Source organism: Neofelis nebulosa, chromosome 9 (assembly GCF_028018385.1).
Source record: "Neofelis nebulosa isolate mNeoNeb1 chromosome 9, mNeoNeb1.pri, whole genome shotgun sequence".
In the NCBI taxonomy this organism is placed as follows: Eukaryota; Metazoa; Chordata; class Mammalia; order Carnivora; family Felidae; genus Neofelis; species Neofelis nebulosa.
This window is the reverse complement of record NC_080790.1, coordinates 55,133,610-55,148,159: the sequence shown is the minus strand read 5'-3', so window position 1 is coordinate 55,148,159 and position 14,550 is coordinate 55,133,610. Positions and strand designations below refer to the sequence as shown.

The following is a 14,550-nucleotide window of genomic DNA, read 5'->3' as shown; positions in this document are numbered from 1 at the left end:
CGATAGGAGAGTTATGATAAGGATAGTGAGGAATACATTTTGCAACTATTTTAACCATTTATTCCTTTTCAAATTCTTAATAATCTTGTGCTTTATGTGTGTGAAAGAGAGGGAGAGAATGTTTTCTGAGTGGTCAGAAACATCTTACAAATCCTTTGAGTAGGTTAATAAAAAGCCATAGTGTTTTTAAGAGCAGTCTGTTGAAGTTCCTCACATGAGTGTTATTCTTTGGTAATTATTTTTCCATGATAAGCCTGCATCTTTTCTAAGAGGCTTGGTGGCATGCCCTAGGTCTGTGTCTCTTTCTTTCCTAGAGATAATTTCTGTGTCCGGATGAATAAAGAAAAGTAAGACTGGTAACAAGTCTCATACAGTGAGTGTATCAAGGAAAGGCCAAGAAATGACACTACTTCTGCTACTTAAGTTTCTTATATATGTTTCTTATATAGTGTTTAGATACTAATATGTTCTAAAACAGGGAAAAGCCCCTAAGCTAAAATGTATATCATTTATGTTTTTAGGTATATTATTTTAGTTTATCATAAAATTAAGACATACTCAGTTTTTAATTTTTTTTAATTATTTTTTAAATGTTTATTTATCTTTGAGAGAGAGACAGAGTGCAAGCAGGGGAGGAGCACAGAGAGAGGGAGACAGAATTCGAAGCAAGCTCCAGGCTCCGAGCTGTCAGCACAGAGCCAGATGTGGGGCTCGAACCCACCAGATGTGAGATCATGACCTGAGCCAAAGTCGAATGCCCAACCAACTGAGCCACCCAGGCACCCCACATGCACATTTTTTTTTAAGTACCATATAAAAAAATTCCTCCTCCTCAAGTCTGTTAGAGACAATCACTATAACTGCATTTATTTGTGTGTATGTCCTTTGGACATAGTCAATGAAAATCAAATTACAATTTTGACTGAGGATTAAATACTAAGAAGGCATTTGACTTATATTGGAGGCAGTAGATTTAGAGTAACCCGTAATTTTGTGAAGATATGAACCAATTTAGACTACAGTCATTCAACAAGTGGGTATTGTGAAACTAAATCAGAAATTGAAAGCTAGGCACTGTGAAAGATAGGTCAGCCTCTGTTACTGACCATAGCAAGAGACACAAGGGCCATGTCTACTTGCTCTTTCTCATCCTACAAATCTCCCAGATTCACCACTTACATTCTCTCGGCTTTGTGTATACTGCACAAAATATAGGCATGTAGCAGGCTGCATTTCTGACACTGAAATTAATTAGTCCATTCTGAATTCATGGAGCTAGGTAAACCTAAAATGTGCCTTTAACACACAAGTTTTTACCCTAAGGTAAAAAAATGAAAGTATGATAGTCATTCTCCTTGTCTCTTTCTATTAAGTTTTGGTGTAAAGCTTAATATGGGAGGGTGGGGAAGGGAGAACGGGGAGGTACCAAATGGTCCCCTTACTTGATTTTAGATAACTAGATAAGTAAAATACAAAGGACATATTTAACAAGTGGATATTTTTCCTGGAAAACTTAGCAACCAAAAGATGATTGTTGGGGAGTACTATGTCAGGTAAGTTGGAGGGAGACACAAGACAGAGATCCTAATTACAAAAACAGTAACAGCTTTGCATGAGGTAATTAGATGTACTAATGGCAGAGGAAAGGAAGGGGTAAATACGAAAGACGTGAAGCAAGAATGCACAGACTATGCAATTTAGTGGATGTAGGCAACAAGGAGAGGAAGAAATAAAAGATGACCATTTTACTTTGGATGACAGAAAATAATGTCATTATTAAGAGAAACAGAAATCAGAAGTTTAGTTGCTGAGTGGAGAGGGATGAGTTTGGATTTAAGAATGCCAAGTTTGAGTTGCTGATGAGAGATCCCAGTGGAAGCATCAGGTAGGAGCTGGAAGAGCAGGTTAGAAGGGAGTAGAGATGTGGGAATCAACCTAAAAACAGGTTGAAAGTGAAATCTTCAAATTTTCTCCTAGAGATAGAGGAAAGAAAGGACCCACAGATAGTAATAAGCTGCTAAGCAGAGAGCAAATTAAAGGGAAAGGAAGTTTTAAGAAAGAGTAATGTTTACAGTCCTATTTGACCATAGGCAGCCTCAGGTGTCAGTGCCTCCACAAGTATCTTTTAAGAAGTCAGAAATGTCACAGGAAATTGTATGTGTAGACTTTCCAGATCATTGTGATATCCAGAAATATGCCTTGTTCTTAAAGGACTGACCACTGTCCTTCATTCATATATAAGATTTAAGGGTAGCAGGAGAAACAAATTACCATTCCTGTAGTTAAGATATTCCAGTGCAATATTACCGCAATGCATCCACACTTTTATTCATGATTGTACTGACTAATGTCAACTAGATACTGTGTTTAATTTTATACTTAGATATAGGAAGAAAATGCCAATTAAAAAGGAGAGTTAAAACGACTCGAAAGTAATGTCTGTTCCTTTTTAGTACACATTTATTGTTAATGCAGGTTTAGAGGAAATGTCTACCACTCCTCCTAGATAAAACATGTATGCCCCAGTTCAAGAATCCCAGATTTGAGAATATTTTGTACCTTTTGCCAGCTACTTCCACACCATAAAATTAATTACCTGTCAGTGGGAACTGAGGTTGCATGGGGAATATATTGTTTCCTTTTTTTGTACCGAAGAAAGAGCAGGATGCCAGCTCACCCCTTGCTCAAGGGTGTGGTTGAGGAAAAGTTCCTCAGCACCTGAGATGGCAGGCAAGTGGCTGGTTCCCTTCTTGCTAAGCAGCAGAGGTATGAGCCAAGGATTCTAAATTCCATCTTGGAAACTCATTTCTCCGTGGAAACCCATTTTACAAAGAGTTTTGTAAACAATGGACTTTCTGCAAAAGCCTATTTAAATTATAATGTAGCTGAAACTCTGTGTATTTGCTATTAAAAACATAATGGTAGAAAAACAATGCTCATAATACATAGCTTCATGAATTAATGAGTTTGGGGAAAATGTATATCAATTACTGGATGGAATTTAAAAATTTTTAAGCATAAAACACTTTAAATTATGGATTATGTGCAACTTTTCTAATTCTCATAAGAATTAACAACATTGAATTTGTTCAAAATAAAACTCTATCATTTAATTTTCAGATGAAACACAAATCAGAAATATTTTTAAATTTGGAAAAGTTTCCCAAAATTATGTGATTAATTGGTTATGTAAGTTATTTTTATATTATATACTGGGCCAAAAAGAAAAGGGGATAAAAGTCTTTCTGAAATGTGTTCCTAAACTTCCTGAATCCACATCTAAATCTCTGTGTTAGAGGAATATCCCACAGTACTTTTAGAGGCTGTCTGTTAACACTCTTCATATAATGAGCAATTCTTTTTCTGTGCTGATCATTTTTCCATATGATAAGTATGTTAGAATTGGGTCGTTATCTGCATAAAGATGAATGTTGAAACCATGAGATAGAGGACAGAAATCAGAGAACATAGAAACAATAGAGCAGTACCAAGGCAGAACCAAAGGTAGCATCTACATTTAAGTAGTGGAGGGAGAAGGAAGTGACAGAGAAGATAATGGACTCAGCTAAGGGCAGGAGACGCAGCAAGGATGCCCAGGAAGCTGAAGAAGAGGAGTTCAAGATGAAAAGGATGGTCCTTAGTCTTAGGACTAAGACAGATAGAAAAGTTCAGGCCGTTGGTATACACCTGGACATATCTGTTGAGATATGGTATATAACCCTCAGCCTGAGAACCACATTTAATGCTATTCTTCCAGGAAATGTAAGAGTAACCAAAAAGGCATATTGTGAAGAAAAATACTCGTGGAAGGAAATATATCCAATACAGTGTTGTAAACTGTGAACATTCAGTAAATGAGCCATACCTACATATTCAAGACTGTCACTAAAATTAATCAATATGCTTTTTAAAATAATTTGGTCTTCTGAAAAAAGTTTATAAACATGTAGAAGATGTGCAAAATTTAGAATACTGCAAATAGAACTCATTGGTTCTACATAATTGGCAAATTGTGCTAGTGCTAAAATTTTCAAGGCCACAGCTGGAAATTGCAATGTAGATATATTTTATGAATTTTGTTAGAACGAGGAAGGTGATTGTATTTCTAAGAAATAGAAGAAAATATTTTACTTAAAAATTGTATATTTTAGACTAAGGATGAAATGTTTGGTAAATGAGTTTTCCTCAGCAAATTCTACATGTTCTACCATTTAAAACTGGTTTTTGGATGGGGTGCCTGGATGGCTCAGTTGGTTAAGCATTTGACTTCAGCTCAGGTCACAATCTCGCGGTCCATGAGTTTGAGCCCCGTGTCGGGCTCTGGGCTGATGGCTCAGAGCCTGGAGCCTGCTTCCGATTCTGTGTCTCCCTCTCTCTTTGACCCTCCCCCGTTCATGCTCTGTCTCTGTCTCAAAAATAAATAAACTTAAAAAAATAAATAAATAAATAAAACTGGTTTTTGGAGACCCAAAACAAAGAGATCCTGGTGCTCATAGGGTGTGTGTTTAAGAATAAGGACTTATGGGGGCGCCTGGATGGCTCAGTCAGTTAAGCGTCCGACTTCGGCTCAGGTCATGATCTCACGGTCCGTGAGTTCGAGCCCCGCGTCCAGCTCAGAACCTGGAGCCTGTTTCGGATTCTGTGTCTCCCTCTCTCTCTGCCCCTCCCCTGTTCATGCTCTGTCTCTCTCTGTCTCAAAAATAAATAAACGTTAAAAAAAAAAAAAAAGAATAAGGACTTATGAGGTTGAGATCAGAAGAGGAGTCTCAGAAGATTCAAATCAACTAGTGGTGGAGATCTGCATGCTTTTGTGACAGTAAACAAGCTTTGGACAGGCAGGGGCTACAGGATGTTTAGATAGTGGTGGGTGGAAGAATGAAGGACTATAAACACTGAATCTAAGAAGTTTGAACCCCAGAGAGCCCTCTAGTACTTGGTGGAGAAGCAGTGAGAGATCTGAGCTTGGCTGGTTAGCAGGTCATAAAGAATCATAGGTATGGCTGGCTGGAAGAATGTGGGAATGAGTATGAATAGTTTATAGAGACATAATTTTAAGCACTTTGAAACCCATACCATATTTTTAATTCTTCACAGTTGACTGAAAATCATTTTGTGGGTCTAAGAAAAGAGGACATTAAGTACTGGAGCTGGAAGTAGAACTCAGGTCTGTGTGACTCCAAAGCTCAAGCTTTTCACCACTCTGGTACACCTCTATCTGTGTGCACATGCACAAACACACATGCATTGCCCTTATGTATTTAATTTTCTCTTTAAAATAAAAATAGGATGTTGACGCTGTTGGGTAACTGTTTCCCTTACCAACTGTGGTATTCGTGTAACACTTTAGGCTTTGGAGAGCTCTGGTAACAATGGTTCCTGGTATATAACCCTTAGCCTGAGAACCACATTTAAATAAAAACCATTCCCTCTATGTGGCGCCTGGGTGGCGCAGTCGGTTAAGCATCCGACTTCAGCCAGGTCACGATCTCGCGGTCCGTGAGTTCGAGCCCCGCGTCAGGCTCTGGGCCGATGGCTCGGAGCCTGGAGCCTGTTTCCGATTCTGTGTCTCCCTCTCTCTCTGCCCCTCCCCCGCTCATGCTCTGTCTCGCTCTGTCCCAAAAATAAATAAAAAACGTTGAAAAAAAAATTAAAAAAAAAAAAACAAAAAAACAAAAACCATTCCCTCTGTAAAGAACAGTCCCAGAAGGCCATACTAAATCTACCAATGACTCGTGCCAGTAGTCTGTCAGACAGCAAGTCCAGAAGTAGCAATGAGAGAAAAGGCATTGGTCCAATTTTTCTAACTTTGTAAAAACAGTCAAATCATAGAGACATTTGGGGGCATCCATGACAACAGACTCACCAACTTTTTCTTACTTGGAATGTTTTGGGCTAGTGTGTAGAAATAACAGAAAGATAATCTCTACTGTTTCCTCAACTAGTGTTTCTACTCATTAAATAACAAAAAGTAGCAGTAAACTTTAAAAAAAACTACAACTTTGTTTATACAGTAAATAAATGTGTTTCCAAGATACACAGGAAGCAGGTATGTGGAGTAAGAAAGCTAATTTTTAAACTACCTTTTCAAAATACCAATTATGGGGGCACCTGGATGGCTCAGTCGGTTGAGCCTCCGACTTCAGCTCAGGTCATGATCTCACAGTTTGTGAGTTCGAGCCCCGCATTGGGCTCTATGCTGTCAGCGTGGAGCCCACTTTGGATCCTCTTTCTCCCTATCTCTCTCTGCCCCTCCCTCCCCTCTCAGCCCCTCCCCCACGCATACTGTCTCTCCCTCTCTCAAAAATAAATAAACTATTAAAAAAATAATAAAATACCAACTATGTTCTATTATGGAGAAACATGTAGGCTTCCATAACACTGTTTTATTATTCTATTTCATAGTTGAAGTTTGTGATTATATAAAGTAAGTCAAATAGTTGTTTTTACTAACATGGAGGCTGGCAAATCACATCCAGGTCCTTATGTTTTGTCCAATGTTTTGCTCTGTATTTTCTCAGTCCTTTCGTGGGAGCAAACTAGTCTTTCCCTTCAATTCCTCTACCATATGAACAGAGCAATCACCACAAATTTTGGGAGTCCTGTCCATAGTACGGTATAAATATTGTTAAAATGAACTTGAATTAGAAATGGCTTTTTAAAAAAGAATACAAATAGAAAATGTGCCCCTCAAGATCACAATCCCTGAGGCGCCTGGGTGGCTCAGTGAGTTAGGTGTCTGATTCTTGACTTTCTTTGGCTTGGATCATGATCTCACGGTTCACGAGTTCGAGCCCTGCATGGGCTCTGTGCTGACAGCATGGAGCCTGCCTAAGATTCTCCCTCTTTCGCCACCCCTCCCCTGCTCATACTCTCTGTCTCTCTCAAAATGAATAAGTAAATAAAAACTTAAAAATATATATCTAATTAAAAATAAAAAAGATCACAATCCCTGTCTGGGATGCATTTTCTCGTCTCTACCATAAGGGATTTAGAATAGACGAAGGCTAAGCACGATCCCTTTCAGCTCAGTAGATCTATGCTTCTATTGTTTCTAACAGGCCTTATGAAACTTGCCAGAGCAAAACTAGGCAAGCTCTAATGATAGTCTCTGGGAAGAACAGAGGCTCCTCTTAATTTCTTAGGTTCAGCAACTACTTCACTTCAGAATCTCTTTTTAGTCTGCTGGCTACAGAACTGGGGCCTGCCACTTTCAACCTGGATCACCTAGATCAAGGTCAAAGAGAATAGGGCTATCTTATCCAAAATATACATGTGAAAATAAATTTCAAAAGTAAAGCTAGGGAATACACTAATGTAAAAAAGTTCGCAGGACAACATGTTTTTTTAAAGGGGAAGGGCAAACATCATTTAAAGAGATCATCAAGGGGCGCCTGGGTGGCGCAGTCGGTTAAGCGTCCGACTTCAGCCAGGTCACGATCTCGCAGTCCGTGAGTTCGAGCCCCGCGTCAGGCTCTGGGCTGATGGCTCGGAGCCTGGAGCCTGTTTCCGATTCTGTGTCTCCCTCTCTCTGCCTCTCCCCCGTTCATGCTCTGTCTCTCTCTGTCCCAAAAATAAATAAAAAACGTTGAAAAAAAAATTTAAAAAAAAAATAAAAAAATAAAGAGATCATCAAATATTCCTTAGTCACAATACTTAACACTCCTGGGACTAAGACCAAATCGCCAGACATTATGCAAAGATGCTGTTTGCAATTTCAAAAGATCCTTATTTCTGCCCTGTTGCAGCTAATAAAATACTTTCAGGGGCTTTTTATGAAAGAAGGAAGTCCACAAGTAGGTTAGATTCTGATGTTCCAAGAGATTCTTTGGCAAAGAAATAATTTACACTGCCCAGACTCATAGAAGAATAACTGATAAGTGGAAAAGAAAATGGTCTAAAAAATACTTAGGAAAAAAGGTCTTCTAAAATAGCAAGCACAGGGGCACCTGGGTGGCTCAGTCGGTTAAGCGGCCAACTTCGGCTCAGGTCACGATCTCGCGCTCCGTGAGTTAGAGCCCCACGTCAGGCTCTGTGCTGACAGCTCAGAGCCTGGAGCCTGTTTCAGATTCTGTGTCTCCCTCTCTCTGACCCTCGCCCGTTCATGCTCTGTCTCTCTCTGTCTCAAAAATAAATAAACGTTAAAAAAAATAATAAATAAATAAATAAATAAATAAATAAAATAGCAAGCACAAAAGAAGAATTAGTTAAAATTTCATAATCATCGAAAGTATATAAAGGCTCTGTTATTTGTCCTCACTTAAGATCACATTTCTATTTTTTAAAAACTCCAGGGGCGCCTCGGTGGCTCAGTCAGTTGAGCGTCCAACTTCAGCTCAGGTCACGATCTCGCGGTCCGTGAGTTTGAGCCCCGCATTGGGCTCTGTGCTGACAGCTCAGAGCCCGGAGCCTGCTTTGGATTCTGTGTCTCCCTCTCTCTCTGACCCTCCTCCGTTCATGCTCTGTCTCTCTCTGTCTCAAAAATAAATAAACGTTAAAAAAAATTTTTTAAAAACTCCAAAAACTTAGTTTATTCATTTTTATTTTACCTGCATCAAGTGATTATGTAATGAAAATATTTCCTGAAGATTCCATCAGCAACACAAAATGCCAGTAAGTGCATGGTACAACACTCCACAGTATAAATTGTAGTTAATCTAAACTATGGAAAATAAATCAAATCTACCACATAACATCCTATCTGGAATCTAACTTCTCTGTGGTGGAATTAGGTGTGTTTTAATTCCAGTTAACTGATTAAGTCTAATCACCAAAATAGAAAGCTTCTAATTTGCTAGCAGGCAATATTTTAACTGGGACAACAATGAAAGATAGAACTGGAATTAAAGCACAGACTCAAATGTTAATTCACCCACATTCTGCCTTCTAGCCTGTTCTCCTCCTGAACTCCCCCCAACGCCCAACCATGGATCTTTTGCATGCAGAGCTCTCTTTGAAGCTATGAGTTTCATGCGTGGGAAATCAGGAGAATCAAAGCTGCTTTACACAGAAGCATATGTTTAGGATTCCAGGGGATGCTGAAAAATACTACAGATTAGTAGTCTCCCTGCGGGGAGCTCATCTGAGTATGAGACCCTCACATTTTGCATTTCTTATGCCTAGGGTGTTTAAATCGCTGGCCTCAATCCTATAGCACCAGGGTTTGTTTTCACATTTAGTTCCCTTGAATTTTTTTTTTAACCTACTTTGACAAAAAAAGAGGGAGCAAAATAGGAAAAGAAGGCAGGGGCGGGGAAGAATAAATCATTATGCAGCTCTCAACCTCCACAGGGAAACAGCAGTACAAACCCACAGATCCAGAATTGTCAAGAAATGGGGATATTTGTTTACAAGTCACAGAATCAGTTATGTAACTAGAAGGTAAGGAAATCAGGTGATCATTTGAAGGGGAGCAAAGACTGATACTTTTTGAATTAGTCAAGAGACTTGTCTCAGAAATAGATTCATAGAAACTTTCTACGTATTTTTAGTTGCTTTATGAATTTAGTTTTTGAATTTCATTGTACCAGAAGTACAGTGTTTCTATGTAGATAATGACCATTCATTTTCATCATTAATTGTAGCTATCTGGAAACACTTTCTTACCATGGCAATTTTTAAAGTATCACCAAGTCTTTACAAGGGAAATTGGAATAGCTTTATATCTGCTGATCTATCTGTATGATTTAGTAGGAAAATATATGACAATAGATCAGTTCTAATTTCTCTCTACTCCTCACCCCATAACTTTTTTTTTATTGGTTAGTTGTTTTATGTAAGTATGTATGTATGCATGTATGTATGTATGTATTTATCTATCTTAATTTCTGGGACCATATAATGTTTATAAAATTAAGACCTTTATTTTTTTATTTCTTTTATTTTTTTAATGTTTATTTATTTTTGAGAGAGAGAGAGACTGAGTGTGATCAGGGGAGGGGCAGAGAGAGGAGACGCAGAATCTAAAGCAGGCTCCAGCCTCTGAGCTGTCAGCACAGAGCCTGACACGGGGCTCGAACCCATGAACCATGAGATCATGACCTGAGTCAGATGCTCAACCGACTGAGCCACCCAGGCGCCCCAAAATGAAGACCTTTAAAAATATTTCCATGTAAATAAAATTTGGGGGGAAATCTAAAACATTGTAGAAATTTCAACTCTAAAGAAAAAAAATTTAGAAAATCAAATTATTTAAATAGGTGATTATATTGGGCCCTAATACAATTCAGAAATAAATTACTCTCAACAAAGCTCTTAAGAAAGTTTTTCTGATCTTTTTAATACCTGCATTTATATTTAATATTTTCTAAAAATACATTTTTCCTGAAAACTTACGGCCAGATTTCAGTGCCAAAAAAGAACATAATTAATCAACTTCTGACAGCAAATTAAATTGAAACTACTGAGGTTTCAGTCAATATGTTTATGGAACATTGTTTTCTTTCTCATCTAGCTAACTTGTTCTTCAAATCGGGTCAGTTTAGTGTTATGTGTTACTCCCTTAGGAAAATCCTTGGGGAACTGTAGGAGAAGAATTATGTTTTTCACCAGGCAGACAAAAGCTGAATTCAGTCCCTTGGGGGAAGCTTTCTTAGGGTGTTTTCTCCTAATGGTGCCAGAGCCCCACGACCAGGAAGGAGATGAACAGCTGAGATATGGTACCCAGAGGGCCACTCAGCTCTTACACCTGTCATAACACACACAGAGAATAGGGACTAAGTCCAAGTCAGTCTTTCAAGGTGTATGTATTGTGTGTGTGTGTGTGTTTGAGTCTTGGCCTACTTTCAACTTAGGCAGAAGGGTAGTGGCCTATATCCTTCTACCTAAGTTAAAAGTAGTGCTGAACTGACTCACCGTCTCGAGATAAGTGAGTGCAACCAAGTACAATAGAAGACCTATGCTCATTGGTGATGTTTCCATAAATAGGTGCTCCTAGCCCAGGAGCATCACAGACCCTCCATAGTCGGGAATTTGGTATTTACCAGCTTAGAACAATGATGTGAGTTTGAAAAGGTCTCTCCATCTGTTCACATGTCAGTGAATGTTAAACAAAGAAATAGGAGTCAAAATGAAAGGACAAAGATGGAAATCAACTTAGGACTGACTCCTCTTAATTGCTATTCAAGTGTTTAGGTATCTCTGGCCCTGAAGGCCGTATCATTCCAATAATAAGCAACAAAGATGATCTATGCAATTGTGTGGAGGTAAATTGTATGAACAAAATTTTATACATATTCATACTTGTATGGGTTATTAATCACTGTTTAAGGACAGTGATAATGCACAGAGGTGGTTACACTTTTTAAAATCACCTTTATCTTGTCTTGCCTGCTGTCCAAAAGCAAAAGAAAAATATGTAATTATCACTTAAAATGATAATCACGGGGCTCCTGGGTGGCTCAGTTGGTTAAGTCCTACTTCGGCTCAGGTTATGATCTCGTGGTTTGTGAGGTGGAGCCTTGCGTTGGGTTCTCTACTGTATCCCGCTCCCTCTGCCCCTCCCCCACTCACGCTGTCCCTCTCTCTCTCAAAAATAAATAAACGTTTAAAAAGTAAAATAAAATGATAATCACAATTATAATAATACTTTATAAAGATATCTTAATTTAAATAATGAGCTTTACCTTTCAGAGCACTCTGAAGTACATGAGGTAATTTATACATTATTAGAGCTCATTATTACTTGTATAGATTTCTCTGAGATGTGAAATGGCACCATGTCTTGTAAAATGAAGATGGAATGGACTTTAGACCTTTATTCAGGCAGTTCTGTACGTATATTATACTTTAACACAAAGTTTAAAGGCTCTGAATATAAAACATGCATTTTAATTTGCTATAAGTAATTATGGAAACTGAGCGAACTAAGTCAATTTTCAAAAAAGGATATATGCACCTATTGTTTCTTCAATAAAAATTCGTAAAAGCATCTTTTTAAAATGATTATAAACTACCTATCCTTCAAAAACCGCTTCAAAAATAACTGATGATTTGGGCTTTCTGGCATGGGACTGAGTTCCATTAGGATGTCTTAGTTTAATTTTTAAGTTCAGAGAAAGGAAAGGAACAAAGAGAAGAAATGCCTATTTGCACAGGGCAGGGCACCTTTTGGTATCATTTCTTGAAAATGGTTGTTTGAGGTAGTAGAAAGAGAATAGGCTATACAGTCCAACGATGTGGGTTTAAATCCCTGCTCTGTTACTTAAGCTCACCAAGCCTTCATTTCCTTATGTATAAAATGAGAGTGTTGCTTTGCAGAAAAAGTGCTCAATACTATTTCTGCAGGAAGAAGACATCAATCCAATGACTTCTTGGGTTTCTTTTAAGTGCTAGAATTAAATAATTATAAAATAGATTAATCGATTCCCCTTGAATAACAAGTAGTTGAAAACACACCCAAAGATGGCAGAATAAGCTATTAATATGGCTTTTTAAAAACCTCCTTCCTTGGGCTTTTATCAACTCTAAGTGAAAGCTACTCTATTCATAGCCTAAAGCAAAGCAATATTTTCACCTCAGGAAAATAATTGCTCCTAGGAAAGCCAAAATGTTCCTATGCTTAATCCTACTGTTTGACATATAAAGATTTGTTGCTCTTTTTTTTTTTTTTTTTTTTTGCCTGAATTGAAAAACCAAGGACTGTTTTAAAAACTTTAAGCAATGATCAAGTGCCATATAAATTTTCAGTTATGAATTACTTGAGGACCTTAATGTAGCATATTATAAATATTAATTAATTCTTACCAACACCTCTGCAGTCAAAGCATTATTATTCTTCCTCTCCTTTTTCCAGGCAGGAAGATGAAGTGTCCATGAGACAAAGCAATTCACCCTGGGGATGTGTGGAAGAAGTTGCCAAGCCAAGAAGGGAACCAAGGAGGTTGGAATTGGAGCCCTTTGTGCTTACAACTTAAGGAGAGACTCATTCCAGGGCACCTAGCTGGCTCAGTTGGTGGAGCATGCAACTCTTAATCTCGGGGGGTTGTCAGTTTGAGCCCTGGGTTGGGTGTACAGATTATTTAAAAAAAAAAAGAAAGAAAGAAAGAAAGAAAGAAAGAAAGAAAGAAAGAAAGAAAGAAAAGAAAAAAGTCTTAAAAAAAATCTTCTTTATTCATGCATGCATGCATTTATTCTACTTATTCATGCATAAAAATATTTCTACTTCTCTTTAGATTGATATATTTGGTGGCGGGTGTGTGGGGGGGTGTTGTGTGTCCTACGGAGACCCTCAAAAATGTTACCTCTTTGTTTCCAGGAATTGCAACCACAAATTGTTTATAATGCTAAGATCTCAATCTTTTAGATCTAAACTTACCTAGTAAGCTTCAAATTGTTCCTATAAGTGGATTAAAAATGGAATTTAGGGGCGCCTGGGTGGCTCAGTCAGTTAAGCGGCTGACTTCGGCTCAGGTCATGATCTCACAGTCTGTGAGTTCCAGCCCCGCATCAGGCTCTGTGCTGACAACTCAGAGCCTGGAGCCTGTTTCAGATTCTGTGTCTCCCTCTCTCTGACCCTCCCCCATTCATGCTCTGTCTCTCTCTGTCTCAAAAATAAATAAACGTTAAAAAATATATAAAAAAAAAAGATATTTTAAAAAAATGGAATTTAATAACAATGAAGACCAAAAGTAAAAATGAAAAGATCTTCCTCTTCAGCAGATAGGTTATTCACTTGTTTGTCCTGGTTTTTACTTTCACATTTTAATCTCAACGATTGTAACTTGTAAAATAATCCAGAAATTATTTTGTGATCTCTTTTTCTGTCTCTATCCTTTAATGTATAGAAGGCACTCAGTGGGGGCGCCTGGGGTGGCTCAGTCGGTTGGGCGTCTGACTTTGGCTCAGGTCATGATCTCACGGTCTGTGAGTTCAAGCCCCGCGTCGGGCTCTGTGCTGACAGCTCAGAGCCTGGAGCCTGTTCCAGATTCTGTGTCTCCCTCTCTCTGACCCTCCCCTGTTCATGCTCTGTCTCTCCCTGTCTCAAAAATAAATAAAACGTTAAAAAAAAAATTTAAAAAAATGTATAGAAGGCACTCAATAAAGCCTTATTGGCTGAAACACAATACCCCTTCTAATTAGAGATTGTCCAGTAACTAGTATAGAATTTTGTCTAATGGGTAACACAATGTATAAACAACTTTACTCACTTAAGCATTCAGTTAATATAGCACATTTACTCCTTTAACCAAGTAATTTGTGATTAGCAGATTTCCAGGAAGGAGCCAGAATTAGTTGTGATGACTTCAACTGAGCTAGCTTTGGTAAATAAACACCTAGTGCTATTTCTTCTTCAAAAGCTTAAAATTTGACAACAGGAGGATGATTTATGATTTAAAAAAAACAGAAAGATTGAATGTGTCAAGAGCCAGCATAACATACATTTGTCCAAATCTTATATTCCAAAAAAATCACTTATCCTAGCCTAGCCAAGAATAAATTCTAGAGGCTGCTTGACTATCAGAATTGGGTAGTATGAAAAATGGAATTCACCATCACTGAATAGGTTTTTTTTTTCCATAATAAACTGCAGTATTGGTTTATATAGCATGCATA

At 38.1% G+C, this 14,550-nt stretch overlaps 1 long non-coding RNA gene across 1 annotated transcript; it reads left to right on the top strand.

The window, feature by feature from the left end:
- The first annotated feature begins 9,236 nt into the window (after positions 1 to 9,236).
- Positions 9,237 to 12,988, top strand: LOC131484996 (uncharacterized). Its single transcript, XR_009248561.1, has 2 exons — positions 9,237 to 9,378; positions 12,791 to 12,988. It is a non-coding gene; the product is annotated as an uncharacterized LOC131484996 (long non-coding RNA).
- The last annotated feature ends 1,562 nt before the right edge of the window (positions 12,989 to 14,550 follow it).